Source organism: Rhipicephalus microplus, chromosome X, assembly GCF_043290135.1.
Source record: "Rhipicephalus microplus isolate Deutch F79 chromosome X, USDA_Rmic, whole genome shotgun sequence".
Classification (NCBI taxonomy): Eukaryota; Metazoa; Arthropoda; class Arachnida; order Ixodida; family Ixodidae; genus Rhipicephalus; species Rhipicephalus microplus.
In genome coordinates this window covers 63,637,650-63,657,918 of record NC_134710.1, presented here as the reverse complement: position 1 = coordinate 63,657,918, position 20,269 = coordinate 63,637,650, and the positions used below count along the sequence as shown (strand labels likewise).

The window sequence follows — 20,269 nt, the reverse complement described above, 5'->3', positions numbered from 1 at the left end:
GATTTATCCTCATCGTTTATTCACGTCACGCAACACCAAACTTCGTATGTGTGAAGCTAGAAACGGCCGCGAGCATGCTGTAAGCGTAGCATGTTGTCATGTTTTACGTGACACGCATGTAATGATTACCATGTTTGGACGTGTGATTTATCCTCATCGTTTATTCACGTCACGCAACACCAAACTTCGTATGTGTGAAGCTAGAAACGGCCGCGAGCATGCTGTAAGCGTAGCATGTTGTCATGTTTTACGTGACACGCATGCATTGATTACCATGTTTGGACGTGTGATTTATCCTCATCGTTTATTCACGTCACGCAACACCAAACTTCGTATGTGTGAAGCTAGAAACGGCCGCGAGCATGCTGTAAGCGTAGCATGTTGTCATGTTTTACGTGACACGCATGTAATGATTACCATGTTTGGACGTGTGATTTATCCTCATCGTTTATTCACGTCACGCAACACCAAACTTCGTATGTGTGAAGCTAGAAACGGCCGCGAGCATGCTATATGCGTAGCATATTGTCATGTTTTACGTGACACGCATGCATTGATTACCATGTTTGGACGTGTGATTTATCCTCATCGTTTATTCACGTCACGCAACACCAAACTTCGTATGTGTGAAGCTAGAAACGGCCGCGAGCATGCTGTAAGCGTAGCATGTTGTCATGTTTTACGTGACACGCATGTAATGATTACCATGTTTGGACGTGTGATTTATCCTCATCGTTTATTCACGTCACGCAACACCAAACTTCGTATGTGTGAAGCTAGAAACGGCCGCGAGCATGCTGTAAGCGTAGCATGTTGTCATGTTTTACGTGACACGCATGCATTGATTACCATGTTTGGACGTGTGATTTATCCTCATCGTTTATTCACGTCACGCAACACCAAACTTCGTATGTGTGAAGCTAGAAACGGCCGCGAGCATGCTGTAAGCGTATCATGTTGTCATGTTTTACGTGACACGCATGTAATGATTACCATGTTTGGACGTGTGATTTATCCTCATCGTTTGTTCACGTCACGCAACACCAAACTTCGTATGTGTGAAGCTAGAAACGGCCGCGAGCATGCTATATGCGTAGCATATTGTCATGTTTTACGTGACACGCATGCATTGATTACCATGTTTGGACGTGTGATTTATCCTCATCGTTTATTCACGTCACGCAACACCAAACTTCGTATGTGTGAAGCTAGAAACGGCCGCGAGCATGCTGTAAGCGTAGCATGTTGTCATGTTTTACGTGACACGCATGTAATGATTACCATGTTTGGACGTGTGATTTATCCTCATCGTTTATTCACGTCACGCAACACCAAACTTCGTATGTGTGAAGCTAGAAACGGCCGCGAGCATGCTGTAAGCGTAGCATGTTGTCATGTTTTACGTGACACGCATGTAATGATTACCATGTTTGGACGTGTGATTTATCCTCATCGTTTATTCACGTCACGCAACACCAAACTTCGTATGTGTGAAGCTAGAAACGGCCGCGAGCATGCTATATGCGTAGCATATTGTCATGTTTTACGTGACACGCATGTAATGATTACCATGTTTGGACGTGTGATTTATCCTCATCGTTTATTCACGTCACGCAACACCAAACTTTGTATGTGTGAAGCTAGAAACGGCCGCGAGCATGCTGTAAGCGTAGCATGTTGTCATTTTTTGCGTGACACGCATGCAATGATTACCATGTTTGGACGTGTGATTTATCCTCATCGTTTATTCATGTCACGCAACACCAAATTAGCTATGTGTGAAGCTAGAAACGGCCACTAGCATGCTATATGCGTAGCATATTGTCATGTTTTACGTGACACGCATGTAATGATTACCATGTTTGGACGTGTCATTCATCCGTTTGTCCTTTATTCGCGCCACGCAACACAAAATTTGGTTTATGTGGAGCTAGAAACGGCCGCGAGCATGGTATAGGCGTAGCATGTTGTCATGTTTTACGTGACACGCATGCAATGATTACCATGTTTGGACGTGTGATTTGATTGATTGATATGTGGGGTTTAACGTCCCAAAGCCACTATATGATTATGAGAGACGCCGTAGTGGAGGGCTCCGGAAATTTCGACCACCTGGGGTTCTTTAACGTGCACCCAAATCTGAGCACACGGGCCTACAACATTTCCGCCTCCATCGGAAATGCAGCCGCCGCAGCCGGGATTTGAACCAGCGACCTGCGGGTCAGCAGCCGAGTGCCTTAGCCACTAGACCACCGCGGCGGGGCTGGACGTGTGATTTATCCTCATCGTTTATTCATGTAACGCCACACCAAATTTGGTATGTGTGAAGCTAGAAACGGCCACGAGCATGCTATATGCATAGCATGTTGTCATGTTTTACGTGACACGCATGTAATGATTACCACGTTTGGACGTGTCATTCATCTTTGTCGTTTATTCACGCCACGCAACACAAAATTTGGTTTATGTGAAGCTAAAAACAGCCGCGAGCATGGTATAGGCGTAGCATGTTGTCATGTTTTACGTGACACGCATGCAATGATTACCATGTTTGGACGTGTGATTTCTCTTCATCGTTTTTTCACGTCACGCAACACCAATTTTGCTATATGTGAAGCTAGAAACGGCCGCGAGCATGCTATAGGCGTAGCATGTGTTGAGGTTTTACGTGACACGCATGTAATGATTACCACGTTTAGACTTGTCATTTATCTTCGTCGTTTATTCACGTCACGCAACACCAAATTTTGTATATGAGAAGCTAGCGAAACGGCCGTGTGCATGCTATGAGCGTAGCATGTTGTCATGTTTTACGTGACACGCATGCATGATTACCATGTTTGGACGTGTGATTTATCTTCGTCGTTTATTCACATAACACAACACCAATTTTGCTTTATGTGAAGCTAGAAACGGCCGCGAACATGCTATAGGCGCAGCATGTTGTGAGGTTTTACGTGACACGCATGTAATGATTACCACGTTTGGACTTGTCATTTATCTTCGTCGTTTATTCACGTCACGCAACACCAAATTTGGTATATGTGACGCTAGCGAAACGGCGACGAGCGCATCAAGGGTGGTATGTAGTCATGTTCTTACACGACACGCACATCATGATTATCATGTTTGCACCAGTGATATACCCTCGTCATCCATTCACGTCACGTAATACCAGATTCGGTATATGTGAAGCCAGCGAAACGACCGTGAGCGCACCATGAACGTGGAGCGTAGCCAAGACCCACATGACATGCAGGTCATGATTTTCATGTAAGGGTCTGTCACTTATGCTTGTCATGCAGTCATTTCATACAATACCAGTTTCACAATATGTCATGTGAAATGAACTACCGCAAGAGAAGTAAGAGAATGACATGTAAATCATGACAATAATGGCATGCATGTCAAGATTTTATGTAATGACTAGTCACTTATGCTCGTCATGCAGCTATGTTATGCCATGGATGGATGGATGGATGGATGGATGGATGGATGGATGGATGGATGGATGGACGGATGGACGGATGGACGGACGGACGGACGGACGGACGGATGGATGGATGGATGGACGGACGGACGGATGGACGGAGGATCACGGTCAAAGTCGCCGAAGTTCGCAAAGGAATGCTTCACAATTAAAAAAAAATGCCCACCTTCTAAATGCCAGAGTGTGTTCGGCGAAAGCCTGCGACATTTTGAATGACTGTGGCATGTTTTTGCTTGTTTTTTTCAAATGCGTCGCATTCGGTAGAGCTTTCATAGCCTGTGTTATTGGGAGAATCAACATTCCCGGAGGGCACTTCTCCATACCGTTTGCTGTGGCATCGCCTGCCGGCGTGCCCGCGCTTCCCCTGTGACAACATATCGCTAGTTGGTTTCCCCTCAAACCGCAAGTATTGGTTGACGGCAAATGTAAGCAATACGCATCATAATAGATAAAGGCTTGTAGTTACGTTCTATGTTGTTCTGTTTGGTTAAGCGAAATAGACACAATACTGTGAATACTTTTCAGGATGTTCAAGTTTTTCGAAAACAGAACCAGCGACAGCATTGTGGATCGGTTTCATGGTATGAAAACACGACCACTACATGTCTCGACATTTGAACAAAACAGTTTGCTTGCATTAGCTCCATTCGACTGATACATTCAGACTGAGGCCCGCGGGATGGCTTGATGCTCTCCCATAGAAGAGTACCAAGTACTCAAAATCGTAAACCACTTCTTCTAAACCCACAGGTCCTTGCGCAGGCTTAAGGGGCGGCTTTGAAGGGACAGCTCACTGCTCTCCCATAGTGAGTACTAACCCCCAATTGCAGAGATGTTACTTGACTCGTACTTGACTCGTTCTTGACTCAAGACAGTCTTGCCGGTCGCCATTAATCGTTCTCGAACTTGCGGATGACTTGAAGGCGACTTGGCTCGGTCGAAGTCAGGACAAGTTTCAAGTCAGGTGCGGGGCTAGCTTGAAAGCGACTTCACGCGTTATTCCAACATGGCCGCCTCTCGAATGGACGTCGCGTGAAAGGTGGCCGCTTTTGAGTTTGCTTGCCTCGCCATAAACGTGGCATTTTTTGAGGCGCACTGCCTGCCAAAGATTCTTGGAACCGCTTTACGTAACCAAGGAAATCCGATGGAGTTGTACGACGAGCAACAATTCCACGCTAGGTACAGATTCATGAAGAACGCCGTGGGGCAGCTGCTCGTTATGTTGCCGCTCCGCGAAAGTGGGGACAACCAAAGACAGCCCGTGCATCCAGTGTTACAGCTACTGATGGCTCTCAGGTTTTACAGCGCTGGCACATTCCAACCAGTCACCGGAAATTTCGTCCACATTCCGTAGTCGACAGTGTGCCGTGCAGTCGTAAAAGTTACGCTACTCATCGCAAAGCACCTGTAACGCGATGCTGGTGTGCTTTCCGCAGCCGGCGGACTGTTATGAAGTGGCTGAGTTCCCTTGCGTTACAGGTTGTGTCGACAACGCCGAAGTGTTCCGTAACCGCAAAGGCTATTTCTGTTTTTCTATAACACGACGACATTTTCCGTCTCTTTCGGTAAAAAAAAATTGACTCTGTGCTGTGTCCGTGTGCCTCGTCTATCCTTTCGTCCCGTCTAGGGCGCTGTTTCTCGCTCAGAAAGGCATCGCTTGTAGCACAACGCTACGTAAAATTACACACACATAAAAAAAGAGGTGCCCCTATCACGGGTTTTTTTATCCGCGTCACCATGATGCAGCGATACATTGCTGCACCCCGCGAGACAGAATTCTGCTGAGGGCAATGTCCTGACCCCCGCTTTTTCTCTTGTTTACCAAGCTCAACAAAAGGATACGAATCACATTTGTTCCCAGAACTTGTTTTTTTTTTCATAACTGCGACCTAGCCCATTACAGGCATGCACACAGGTGAACAGAAAGGCAAATACCGTGTAAATCGCGTCACCTCGTGAGCCAGGTCAGCACAAATACATGCCATGGTGTACGATTGAGAAAAAAAAAACGACGAAAAAGCCCAACGCGATGCTTGTTTCGCCTCCAAACAAGCAACCGTGGAGAAACGCACCGCATTTGGGTGGCCACTAAAACCAGTGGGCAACGAACGCTTTACAGAAGCAACACTGCGCATCGCTGTGGTGGCAGGCAGCCAGGCACCACGTGCCGCTCGTTAGCCGTAAAATGGCAAGAATATGCTTGTGGCCCTTCGTTTTTATAGTTATTTTAAAACGTATGGTCTTTTTTTTTTGGTGTAATGCATACCTTACGCGAACAACTTCATTATTACCCTCATTAGCAGGCGAGCAGCGTGTTTCTGCTTTGAAGCTCGTTCTTGACTTGACCAAGCAAGACAGCCTGAGCATCTATGAAACGCGAAGGCTGACTTGGGCGTTTTGAAGTCCGCTGCTTGCTTCGCGCCAACTTGCTCAAGTTAAGTTGAAGTCGCGAGCCAAGTAACATCTCTGCATTCGGGGGTAAGTACTCGAAATCGTTAAATACTTTTCGAAGCACATACCACGCCCACAACACCTTTGGCATTGTAGCAGTGAAACGGGCAAAAAACTTGTAACTTGCGGTTTTTGTGAAGCGCTGATGTTTCTGTGAAGCACGGCTTGTACACCACACCATTTAAAGATCCAGCGAATTACGCTGTTTTCCATCGCATGCCTATAAATGATGAACCCCAACCAACTAGCCCGGCAACGTGTTTTAGCAATTCTCATAGCAGCTGGGCGGCGAAAGCTGTGTCTCATCTGTGAAAATAAACTGAGCTCAGCGTATACACGTACACCATGTCACTGAAGTTGACGCTCATCTATCTATACCTTCACTGTACAGTGTGGAAAAATAGAGGGTTTTATTACCGTATTGAGCCCGTCGTCGTAAAATTATGTCAATCTTCCATCATATTGTCGTCCTTTTTTTTTTTCAAGATTCAAATAGAGGCACGGCATTTGACTTCGCGAATTCTTTCGGAACACCGAAAATGCGCAGAAATACATTATATTCGGCATTTGGTATTTTTCGCGCTTTGTTCGTGTGTTGAACCATGACCTTAGAGATGGCGGGTGCGCGATGGATTTCATGCCGCACGCCCGCCATCTCGGAGGCCATGGTTGAACCAACGTGATTACATGTGGTGCGGCAAAATGACATTTTATTACGTCTCTCACCGGTCATAGTGGTGTAGTGCTTATAGGGCTCGACTGCTGACGCGATGGTCGCGAGACCGAATTATGGCAGCCGCGGCCCGTGTTTCGACTGAGGTGCTCGCTGCTCAAGATAGTGCTGTGATAGAAATGATAGCGGATGACAGCCGTGAGCGGATAGGTATACGCTCACGGAAGCATGGTCTTCGAACACGGTTTCGGGCATGCACAAAGCCACGAAAGCCCTACTGAGCTACATGAAGGCGACCATACGCCCCGCCGCGGTGGTCTAGTGGCTCAGGTACTCGGCTGCTGACCCGCAGGTCACGGGTTCGAATCCGGGCTGCAGCGGCTGCATTTCCGTTGGAGGCGGAAATGTTGTAGGCCCGTGTACTCCGATTTGGGTGCACGCTAAAAAAACCCCAAGTTGTCGAAATTTCCGGAGATCTCCACTACGGCGTCTCTCATAATCATATGGTGGTTTGGGGACGTTAAAACCCACATATCAATCAATCAATCAATCAAGTCGACCATACTTCACGAGCGTCTTTACTCGCATGCTTTGCGCACCTTTTTTCGCGATTTTGGGCCCCCGAAAGGAACTGCGCAAATTGCGCGGGGATTTCGCGAGCGCATACAAAATAATAGAGAGTTTTAGTACTGTGGAATGGTGCTACGTACGCATCACGCAAGCGCCTTGCGTTACGTGGCGTCATTTGTCCCTAATCGGCTTTTAGTACACCGTAGTACCCGCGTACGTAACGAGCGTGAAGCGTGTTGCGCCATCTGGTAGATCAAAATAGAAGTACGTGTTGTTGATAGCCAATGTGAGCCAATCCAAGTGTTATAGCCAGATTATGGCCATATTTTAAGCCACAGAGCCGGTCGGTGCTTGCCTTCGATGCCGCCATTTTGCAAAACGAAACCTCGCGCTGTCGCGAACTTGTTCGAGAGCGGCGCGATCAGCTCATACGTACGCACGCACGCATCTCATGCGTGCGTACGTAGCGGCTGCGTACGTAACGCGATACGTGCGCGTTGCGGTCTGCGCATGCGCACTACGCAGAACGTGGCGTCCTTACGTACGCAACGCCGCCACGTACGCAGCGTACGCAGTACTAAAACTCTCTATTGTGTCACAATCACGCGCGCAGTATATACGTTTAAAAAATAAACTAAATTGGGACACAAACAAAGAGTAAATATTTAGCGCGTACTCTCACCAGTCGGATCCGGTCACGCACGGTCTAGCAGGAATCACTGATCGCGAAGTCCGATTGGAAATAATCGTCGCGTCCGCTGCCACACCTTCCCGAAACGTATACCGTCCTCGGTTCCGTGAGAGCATTTGAACGCCCTATTTTCTTGAAGCTCTTTTCGAAAATGCTGGGAGAAACTAGGTCTCACGACACGGTGATACCAAAAAAACTAATCATCCGCACATAACTGAAAAAATCCTGCTTTAATGACAGGAAAGTTGCTTTAGCAAGAGCGCACTATTCTACTTTCTCGCGTACCGATCACGCCGATTGTTACGTTGAAGTACGTCACCTAGAAGTGCTTTGCGGCGGCACGCTTCCCGTTTTCTTTGGTGAAATTCACAACCGCGAGCTTCAATTTCGTCGTGTATATAATTAACGTAGCACATCGTAAGGCAACCGTCAAAATGCGTTGGCCGGATGGCGAAACCTATAAATATCTGAAATCGACCAAGTGTGCGTTACAGCGCGTACTCTGAGAACAAGGGGAATAGTTGGCGCGACAGGTGCTTGCACATCTGCGATGCATAAAGTCGTCCGTGCCGCAAAGTGAGCGTGCATTCTCGCCCTTTTTGTGAGCGTAGTGATTGCTAGATAGGGGGAGGCAAACTCTCGAGCAGTTCCGGCAACCCCTCAACAGATTTCTGTTCGGGTACGGTATTCTAACTTCGCACACGCAGCCCTTTTCATTGCGCTTGTCGGCATGCGAGGCGTGCACCCGGCCGAAGCATCGAAAGGTCCCAAGTCTCTTTGTGCGCGCGCCGGCGAGCTATCTCGAGTGGGTCGGGGACCGCGAAATATTCGATCAAATATTTCTTTTTAGGAAACCGAGAATAATATCAGGGGTGCGCAATTTATGCGCGTAATAATCAACACCGCGAGTTTTGTTTGTTCTCACTAACTGTTCATTTCTTTTTTATTTCCTGTCTATTTTATGTATTACTCCCCCTTTCCTCTCCGCCACGTGTACGGCAGCCAACCGAGCCTAGGTTCGTTTCTCTCGTTTATTTTGTTTTGTGTGTTATGGATGATTCTTTAAGCGTTGTGAGGTCTTTAAAACCTTATTGAATTCAAAGAATAATGTGCTTGTTACGCTGTATTTATGCGTTCGAGCAGCACGTCGTGGCTGTCAGGGTAACACGCCGTGGCTGTCAGGGTCCAGCTTGCCTCGTCTGCTCATGCAGACGCTACCAACCAATTCGTGGCAGTCTCGGTGATAGACTTGAAGTCCCTCCTAAAGAGGACGCTCAGAGCTTGCTGGCAGCGCTTGCATAGGATAAAGAAACTTCAAATAACTTACGTGTTGTCTAGCCGCGCCTTGCTAATTGGCTATATTATCAAGGTCACGCGGTACAGAAGTCATACTCTGCTTACTTAGGATAGGTCACACATGCAGTATGCACACATAACTTGCACCGTTGTGATTCACTCAGAAATGCATGTGGTAAGCCACTTAGCGTGTCTCATATCTTATTCAATGCACTCAACTTGACGCTAATACAAAAAAATGCATCTCCCTTTAGCATTAACTGAACGCATTCCACTTCATTCGTTAATGTTAATCAGTAAGGAACACCTTTTTCATAGACATCAATACTCTCTATTTTTAAAAGATGTAAGTTTTCATGTTAGATTTCCAGATGAGCTGAACACGGCCTCTTAACAGAGCCTGCTCCTGCAGTAGTCGAACTAGAAAGTATTCACATAGAGCACTGCATGGGCCTGACCTTTCGGTGCGGCCCCGGCATGGCCCCAGCCCGCTTTATGAAGCGCGAGCCCAGACCGGCCCACGCCCATGGTTCTACTAAACCTGCAGGGCGCGCGTGTTCATGACCAGGTCCGGCCCGTACCTGCAAGAGGATATTAGTTGTTGAATATGATTATCAATGGTGCCCTGTGCTTTGTAGTGGATGATCATATGGAAAATCCTGTGAGTACTTTTAACAGCAAGAGTTTGTGGGATCAGAAAGGTTTGATAAGGCTGAATTCCCGCTTTGTCTGGAATGCAATTTCGAAATAAATGTGACATAACTTGGCATTCTTGCACTTGACTCGGCTCCACTCATCAAAAGGCCTAGGCTGGGCCATGAATCACATGCGAATGTTATGCATTTCATGACCTAAGGCATTCTGTGCCAAAAAGAGGCACGTTGTTACAACTTGAGCCGCCACCGACACTTTTGAGTAGTGCGCCGAAGTCACGGGCCACCAAGGCTGCTCGGTAGCGCGTTTCTCAACTCGCGGCTGCTTCTGTGCCGAGCTGATAGACGAGCGGCAAAGACGACGATTAGTTAAGGCAAGATTTGTGTACTGCATAAAATGGACGCGTTACATACTCGGCAGTGGGGCCGATAGCCTAGGGACTCGAAGAGCGGAGATGTCTTCAGACGCTCTAACGCTGTCTGTTGTTGTTGTAATGTAAGGTTTAACGTCCCGAAACCACCATCACCATATGATTATGAGAGACGACGTAGTGGAGGGCTCCGGAAATTTAGACCACCTGGGGTTCTTTACCATGTGCCCAAATCTGAGCACATGGGCCTGCAACATTTCCGCCTCCATCGGAAATGCAGCCGCTGCAGCCGGGATTCGATCCCGCGACCTGCGAGTCAGCAGCCGAGTTCCTTAGCCACTAGACTTCTCTCTGACGCATAGGTCGGCTGCTTGGAGACTCACCGCTTGGCTTCTTTTATGGGCCCCAGGTGAACATTCACGTCAGCAACGACGCATCAGAACCGCCGCTGGCCGTGGCGTCAGAATCCTCCAATCGGGAACCGCCACTAGGTTGCATTCATGAGCGAATGGTATTGCCGCGCGTTGCATAAGACTCGCCAGACTAGTTGGCGTCGACTGCATCATCGGGCTGCAGTCGGGCCCAAGGGTTGAGGGAGCTCGCCGTGCGTCAAGACGCACCGGCGCCGCCAGGCTAGAGATGACGTCGTTGAGGTTATGGCGTCAGGCGGGCTTGCTCTCTGGCCTTGACACTGGTTGCCTTTGCAGAAGCAATGACGTTCGGTCAGGACTCCCAGGCATAACAGCACCCTCGCCGCCAGACAATGCGCTGGAAAGACAAGCTGATTCCCCGTGGCTCAGATGTCGGGTGCGCTCATTCGCCTCCAGGGCCATGGGGAGGATGTGGCATCAGGCTCCGTCCCGTGAAATGATCTCATTCTTGAGGACGGATCCCAGCTCCACTGGCTTGTCGCCAAAACTTGTCGACTAGCTTCGCTTGTTTCTTCTGGCGATTTTCAGTTTCAGCACTTGGCGATGGTTCTGCAACTTGTCAAGAATGATTCGACAACAGACAACACACGACACAAGCAAGTGCCATCGGTTACCCTACAGAACACCAGACACAATGTAGTACAATATATACATAACTCCGTGTCTACCCAAATTTCGGCCACTCTACATCAAGAGCTACATGTGGGACACAAAACTCTTAAATTGAGAACACAAATTTTCACAAGTACATCAAGGCAGTCATATAGAATACAAATCAAATCAAATTAAATCATTTATTTCCCAGAAAGAAACAGGTTCTGGAGAGGTTCACTGGCTAAAAGCTGTTTATGGACAGCTTGACGAGGCCAGCGAAACCTATACAAGGCAGGTGGGACAACATAAAGTCGCCTCTTACCAGGTCTTGCCACCACGTTTTTGAGGAAAGTTTTAGGGTGCAAATATCCAGGCTCGCGTCTGTGGTTTTCCTTCGTTGGTGTTAACGTCAGTATGTCAACCTTTATTGAGAAAATTACGACATGACGTCACCATCAATTCAGGCACAAAAGAAAAAACACAGACGCGCCCTGTAGTTATTCCGTATGTACACAGAGTGGCTCATTCGTAGAAGAACGTCGACTCTCGTTTTGAGGTCCCTGTCGTGTTCTCGGCACTTCAGAGGCTTTCACGTCTTTGTGCCCGTTCGTGTGGCCTACCAAGTATTGATTGTGTGAAGAAGCACGAAAGAAAGTTTTTGAATTGTTTGGTAGCTGTTATCTACTTGATCCTGCTCAGTTGTGGCAAGGTGTACATTGGCCAGCCAGGCCGATGTATAAATGATCGCTTAAGGGAACATATGCGCTGTCAGTGAGAAGCGGCACGGGTTCGCATTCGCCGTATCATTGTAAGGAGTGGTCGTGTCAACCGCTACTGAAGTGCACGAGAATCTCGCGAAGAAGCCAAGACTAAGTCACACGTGAATCGGCCGAGGCAATGTATATGAGACAATTTGGTGATCCACCTATCAGTGTTCCATCGCTGCCATTTTATAATAATGAATTTGCTTCTTTATCTGAAAGGTTTGTGATTATAGTTTTTTGAACTTTTCGTGTGGTACGCATGTGTGAGGGTTTCAGAACATGCGGTTTGGTTTATTTAAAGCCAGTTGCGAGTGTGCGCTTTTCCATGTCTCTTCTTTCGTCTGCCTTCAAGTTTGCACCAATGATGTTTTACACAGCTACACACCAACTAGCCCGACAGCATACGTTACTGACCTAACACCTTCAGCTGTAGTTATGAACCTCTGCTTTAGGCTTGTCTCATTTCTTAGGGAGTTCGGATGGTTCCAAAATTTTGTAGCTGCCTTTTTATCCATTTTATGTACTTCTACCAGTCACTGAGCCCCCTTTTTTCTAATCTTTTCATTGATAAGAAGGGGTGTTTCCCTCCTAGAGCTTAGAAAAAATCCCCTTGTCTTTCAACATCTGTCGGTTAACCCCGCTGCTTAGCATGTCTATGTTCTCTAGTGGCTTCCTGACGTATGGCTATGGTTCTCTTAACTTGCTCATCCCACCAACTATTGGGTTTGTGTCTCCTTTTCCGGGGTCTTATCACGTGCCTTGGCAAGCTCTAGCTGAAACAGTAAAATTATACTTGTGTACGTGCACACTGCTTTATTATCCTCAGTGATTACTTTCTCGATTTGTTTAGTAGCTATTTCTATTTGCCTTTCTGAACAAAAATTTTCTTCTTGTTGATCATCTGGTCTCCTTCCCACTTTCATTGCTCTTTCAAAACTTAGCTCTATACAATTGTGATCTCTCCCCAGACTTCTAGAGCCACATTCACTTATGTGCATTCCCCTGAGCCTATCATGCATCCTTTGAGACATCCGTGCATAATCTATCGTCGACTGCAGCTTTCCTACCTTCCACGTCATTTACCCTTCACACTTCTCAGTTCTGTTGCAAATGATCAAATCACGCCTTTCCCACATATCCATGATCATTTTGCCGGTTGGGTCAGTATACCCATCTATATCTTCTATGTGCGCATTCATATGTCCTATTATAATTATCTCGCAATCTCCGCCTCACTCCTGAATGTCCTTTGATATACACTCTACCATTGCCTGGTTTTCCTCTCTGGCGTTTGCTCCCGTCCACAAGTACACCAAACCAAGGAGTGTCATTTGCCCTGCCACTTTCCCTTTTAGCCATAAATGTTCCTTGCACTACTGCTTGTCTCTTCGCCAGCCCATACTATTGCGTACGAATGCCCCAATTCCATCCCCTTTTTTTTGCTGCCTTCTGTTCTATTGAAAAATCCCCATACGTAGTCCGGATTGCAAGGTGGTTGCTCCATGTCCCGACGATGTGTCTCCACAACCCCATATACCATCAGCTCCTCCTGCCTTAACTGCTCTTCTATCTCTTCCCACTTCAACCTATTCCTGCCACCCTGCATGTGAATATAGCCTATGTCTAATTTAGCTCGGCCCTTGTGCTTACGTCGAATTTTTCTTTCAGGGACCCCATGTGGCTTGAATATTGGCACCCCTTTAGAATCGTCTTCGGCTACACCGTTGGCTTCAGGGTTCTGGGTCCCCCTAAAAATGCTGTGGCTTGACGACCCATTTTATTACCAACCCTCCTGCCCGTCGCACCGCTGTAATGAATGCCATTTTGTGCAAAGGGGTGAGCACGGGGCTCGTACACGTCTTGGTTCACCTCCATTATGCTGTATCCTAGTTGCCGGCTCATACCCCTGATCACACAGATGGCCTCCACTACCCTCCTTTCAATACCACGAGACTGCCACCAGACCACTGGGACTGTGCTTATGGTCACATGCGCACCCCCAGAGGCATCTCGGAGTTTACGCATCCCACCCTCGAAGTGTCTCTGAAGGTTCTTAGTCTTTCCCTTCAGCACATCATTAAGACCAGCATGAATAATGACGAGATTTTCGCCCTCCATGCTGTCCTCTACAACCTCCTGAGCTTTGGCCAGTGCATCCACCATGCACTTCCCTCACTGAACTCCACCCTCACTCTCCCATCTTTCTTCACTGTCATGAAGACACCATTCCTAACCCTGGCCACGTTAGAGTCCCCCACCAATAGGACTCTTCTACTCACCAATCGATGGCTTCCTGTTTGCGATGGCACCCCTGTTCGCTTCACCTGTTTCTCTCTCTGCAATATGTCCTGTTACTGCCCTACTCGAAGACTGCTGCCCCACACAGCTGTATGTTCTCAGAGCCTTCATGCTGTGACTAGACACTGCGGCCCCCTGACCTCCCTTATCGCCTCTTCTTTACCGCCTGTCGCCTTCTCCGCTACCCACGCCTTCCTTCGCACAACGCTCGGATCCGGGGCAAAGCGCAATTAGCTCCTTTACCCGCTGCTCGAGCTCGGTCCGCCCTTCCCGTTCTTTTCTAAATCGCCTTTCATTTGCTCTAATAGGTGGGCGGTAGCCTTCACCCACTCACGCGACGCTTCGAGCTGTTTCTTGAGTTCCACCCTCAGCTCCCCCTGCAGCCCCTCAATGCTATCCTCCATGCGCCGCACTGCTGCCTTCAGTGCCTCGCACAGCCTGCCCATGAAGCTCGCTTTTTCCGCGTCGGCCAAACTCATGAAGACTCTCTCGTCTAGGTAGCACCAGCGCTTGCATTGTTCGCACTGTACCTCCTCACTCTCGGCCGTGGTTTTTTTTAGCCTCCTTAGACATCGCCCGCCCGATTATCGAACCAAATGCTCGACAGCCCTAAGTTCAACCTGCTATCCAGCTGCTTCCACTAACTCTCCTACCTCAGCAACTGTTTGAAGCTGCCGCCTATACCATACACTTCGTATTCGGGTCTTACAACTAACCGTGCGCACCAAACTTCTTAAAAACTTCCGCTTACCCCGTTCACGTGGTCAACGTCACTGCAACGTTATCCGTGGCCCACACCCACAGTACCCGCAACACAAGTTACCGAAGGTTGATTACGGAAAACAAAAAATGGTGTTTATATTTATAACAGTTATTTCAACCCCTATAACAGCACAACGAGCGAAAACAAAACAAGTAAAAGGAAAACGTATTTCACGTTGCGTGTTGCTCCTGCACCAGCCGCCACCACCAACCGGATGGATGGATGGATGCTATGAGCGTCCCCTTTATAACGGGGTGGTGACAGGTATGCCACCAGGCTCGACAAAAAAAAACATTTTTTCTTTTTTTTATGTTGGCCTAATGCCTCTACTTCGATAAATTCTATCTTAATGGAAAAAAAGGTAAATTTTCAGCTTAAGTTCTCTGCCATTTACGGCACACTGTCCATATTTTATTTTTCCAATATTTATTTTTGTCCTTTCTCTCTAATTTTCTGCCACCAATACTCTAACCGTCTCTTACTTATTTCAATCGCGGGTGTGTTCAGCTTTCCATTGTTGTCCCTAAAACCCAAGGCTTCCTGTAGGCTCGTGCCCAAACGTACACCTGGGTGGATATCTCCACATTCAATCAGAACATGCTCCGCCGTTTCCTTATCTTTCCCGCAGCATGTGCATTGTTCTTCTTCTTTACTGAATCTTGCTTTATAACTACGCGTTCTAAGGCAACCCGATCTCGCTTCAAACAGTAAAGCGCTTCCCCTTGAATTATCGTAAAATGCCTCCCTCCTTATTTCATTTTTGCCCTTTCGGTAGTTACTCAAAGCCGGTTTTTTCTCCATAGCTGCCATCCAGTAAATCCTCTCCGCCTCCCTGACTTTTCCCTTAACGCTCTTTGTTGACATATGGCTTACAATACCAGCCGTATACTTACTAGTGAGTCTTCTAGTTCTTTTTCTCCACTGTGTGTCCACGCTCTTCCTATACAAATAACGGAACACCTTCTCTGCCCATCTACTCTCCTTCATATTTCTTAGCCTTTCTTCGAACCTTATTTTGCTCTGCGCTTCCCTCGCCTCAAAACCTGCCCACCCCATATCGCCCTTTACAGCCTCGTTTGTCGTCTTCCCGTGAGCACCCAACGCGAGGCGTCCCACAGTCCTTTGATTTACATCCATTCCCGCTTGCACCTCTGCCCTCATGCACACCACTGAGTTCCCAAAAGTAAGCCCTGGAACCATTACACCCTTCCACAGACCTCGAAGCACCTCATACCTATTGTATCCCCACAACGCTCTGTGCTTCATTATTGCCGCACTCCTCTTTCCTTTTGCTGCCGAGGCTTTTTCCTGTACCTCCATGTATCTATCACTCTCATTTACCCATACTCCAAGGTACTTGTATTCACTTACTCTCGGTATTTCTTGGCCTTGTATGGACACCGTCTGATCACAGGGATCATTGAATACCATCAATCCACACTTCGTTACACTGAATCCTAGTCCAAGAGCTTCACCTTCCCTTCCGCATATATTCGCCAGCTGCTGTATATCATCTCGACTGTCCGCAAATAAGACGATATCGTCCGCATAAAATAAACCTGGAAGCTTCTGCTCAATCATCATGCCGCCCTGTTTGTGTGACAGATTAAAACCAATGTTGCTACCTTCTAGCGCTTTTTCCATACTCACCATGTACAGCATGAATAACAGCGGGGACAAAGGACATCCCTGTCTCAGACCCCTGCTAACCTCAACGTTCTCTTTGCTACGCATTCCTTCCCACTCTATGCAAACTGTATTTTCTCGGTATATCTCCCTCAAAAGCTGTATACAGTCGTCGCCCATGCCCATTCCTTTCAATATATTCCACAAAATTTCCTGATTAACGTTGTCGTATGCCCCAGTGATGTCTAGAAAAGCCACGTACAAGGGCCTATTCTCTATTTTAGATATTTCTATACACTGAGTGAGAACAAACAGGTTATCGTCTAACCGCCTGTCGACTCGAAATCCGTTCTGAAGTTCTCCCAAAATATTGTTATGTTCGGCCCATGTTTCTATTTTCATTTTTACTGCTTGCATCGCCATCCTGTATAGTACCGATGTAATGGTTAGTGGTCTATACGAGCGAATCTTGTCCTTTTCTCCCTTGCCTTTATAGATTAAGTTCATTCTACTTTGTCGCCAACTGTCCGGTATTTGTCCGTCCTTTAAGCTTTTTTCTACTGCTTTTAACAATGCTTCTTTAGTGTTATGTCCTAGTTCGTTAATGAGGCTAACGGGAATCCCATCTAAACCCGCGGCAGTGCGCTTTGGAATTTTTCCTTCAGCCTTTTTCCAGTTGAAATTATCAAGTACTAGCTCTTCCTCTGTTGCTTTCTCCGCCACACTTTTACTCACCGGGGAGATCCCCTGGACGCTCTTTTGAAACGAATCGGCTGTTACCTTTTGGATGTAACCTAGCGCTTCGTACCCTTCCAATTGATTTCCTCTTTCATCTAGAATATGTTGTTGCGTTGTGACAGACTTCCTACCTAGCGCCTTTATGTGGCTCCAAAAAATCCTAGGCGCGGCCTCCTTTTTTTCGTGTATCTCTGTCATCCAGCGTTCACTTTCACCTTTAATTTTTGCCTCTACCAATTTCTGTACAAGGGATTTTTTCTCTAAATATATTTCCCATATTTTTTTGACTTCGTCCTGCGGCCGCTTTTCCTTTTTTGCCTTTCTATGCTCCCGTGATGCTTCGCGTCGCTTCTCGATCGCCTCCCGGATTTCCTTGTTCCACCAACTTTTTGGCTTCCTTTTTCCTTTCCAGCAAACAGTTTTCTTCTCTTTCCCTATCTCCTTCGTCATTAGATGTAACAGCTCACTATACTCCCAGTCCTTGCCTGGTATTTCGCCTACTTCTTCCTCGACTCTTGCGGCTATATTTATTATTTGTTTGTCATTTAAATACGAGCTGCCAGACTTTGATTCCATGCTCATATTTTTAGTTTCGTATCCCATTTGTAATGTTATTCGTTTATGATCACTACCCAAGCTGTTAATGCCTTCCTCGTCTATCCTCATTTCTGTCAGTTTGTGGTAAATTCCTTCAGTCATGAGACAATAATCAATACTTGATTGCTTGTTTCCGACTTCCCATGTGATCTGGCCGTCACATTTAGGCCCCGTGTTAACTATCTCCAGACTATGTTGCTCGCAAAGATCTAGTAATAACTTCCCATTGGTGTCTGAATATCCGTCAAGGTCATGTATGTGGGCATTCATGTCCCCTAGAAGGATGATTTCGGCCCCATTACCAAATTCCTTAATATCCGCACTCATGCAATCCACTATCTCCTGATTCTTTTCTCTGCAGTTATTCCCCGTCCACAAGTAGGCTACCCCTAGCCACGTTTCCTTTCCACCTACTGTGCCCCGAACCCAGAGGTGCTCTGAACAACCTTAGTGGCCATGCAGCGCCACCTGTCGACGCATTTTTGAGTAGTGCAAAGCCCAACTCTCTTGCACAGTTTGCTTCGCAACCAGGTGCAAGTACAGCCTACGAATCAATGATTTAGGTAAATATTAGGTTATTTACGTACTGAACACTAAAAAAAAGTCACGAATTTTCCTTCACTAGTCGGACGCGTCACCGAATCGCCATGAAGTGCTTGCTGGTTCACTCGCCAGTAAGACAGTGAAAACAAGAGCAGGTGCAACAGCTTCGCGCTCTACGCAAAGAGACCCCAGTCGACGCTACTGCTGCGTTGTCAATTGCCACCGACGTAAAGGACTTTAGTTTCACTGATTTCTGCAGTTTTCGCGAAGTAGAATAGCTAGAGCGCCTGATACAGGCAATCGCGAAGGTTTTGAGTAAGAGAATTGCTCCCTTTCTCTACACCTGTTCGCATGAGAGTGTGATAGTGAAGGTCTCCTGCTATTATTTTCAGTAGCTTTGACGGAGCACCATGGTTACTTTAATTATGAAGCTTAACAGGACCTCTCGCAACGGTGCGCGTCGTGCAACATTAGACAGGTGACGCACGTGATAAACATCGTGCACGCTGCGACCACTGATAATCTGAAGTTACCACCATTACACAGCATTACGCACGTAGGGCTTTGAAGGCTCTAAGTCCTGGCTTTAACTAGGAAATGCGAGCACATGCATCATACAGCTAAATCACAAAATATTCGCGACTACAATCAGGGTTTTTTTTTTTTTTCGTATGTCTCCGCGATTTTCGAAGCTATTTCGGAGGCATTGGTTCTTCCTTTCATTATACCGATAAGGTGAACATGCATGTATCTCCATTTGCAGTATATACAAATGGAATACAATCGTCAACAGAACATTCTAGCATGCGTATTAAAACAGTGCAACGCACAGTAAGCGAGAGATCGATGGAGAAAGCAACTGCAAAAGCGAAAATCACCAGTGGCATTCGTGCTGGATAAAGCGGCTTTCGTACCACTGATCGTTAAATTGCTTTTGTACACACTTCAACGCTTTGTCATCATGTGTATGCCCAGATTTAGCGCATCTATAGGCGTTACAGAACGCACGTTGGAGTGCATGCCTCGATCTCAATGTCATGCAATGCTCGCTTGCAGTTAAATTGCCAGTTGCAGCACGCCGAAAGAACTGAAACATCTTTTGCAATGCGCCTGCTTTTCGTTTCGATGAGCTTCCTACTTTTCAGAAGCGAGGTTGAATTGAAGGAAGAAGCTTGCCAGGCCCTCGATTTTCTGTAAACCGCGCCTAAAGACGAACGAAGGAGGGGGGCATATGCACGTTCGCTTGCGGACGGCTCTCTACCCATTGATGGCAGGCGCGGTGATAGTGGCGGCATTTTTCGGGTGCATCGATGGCATCGAGGCACTCTAGGCGTTTTTCGTAGCGCTGCCTAGGCAGAATCTGACGTCCATGTGCCACAGTTAATAGGTGAACAAGAAGAAGAAGAACAAGATTCTTGACCGAAGTCGCATTAACTAGATTACGTTGTCGTGTCCCCTCGCAAAATTTGTATTGAGACAGAGCTGGTCTGGTGATATCTCCTCTATGCCACTTTTGTTTAGACCCTGAAACAATAGAACATTATCTTTTATCACGTCACCAGTACAGATAACTAAGAAAAACGCTTGTTATTTCGTTCTCTAAGCTGGGGCTGAACTTATCAATTGACAATATAAGTATCTTCGGTGATTCACCTTTGGGCGTAAGCCACAAGAACGTTTTTGAGGCTGTTTGTGCTTACCTGCACGAAACAAAAGGAAT

The 20,269-nt window shown here is 47.0% G+C and overlaps 1 long non-coding RNA gene across 1 annotated transcript in view; it reads right to left on the bottom strand.

Annotated features, from left to right (window-relative positions):
• The window catches only part of LOC142775534 (uncharacterized), a 91,024-nt gene that overhangs the window by 47,434 nt on the left and 23,321 nt on the right, over positions 1 to 20,269 (bottom strand). The gene's annotated exons all lie outside the window — the stretch shown is intronic.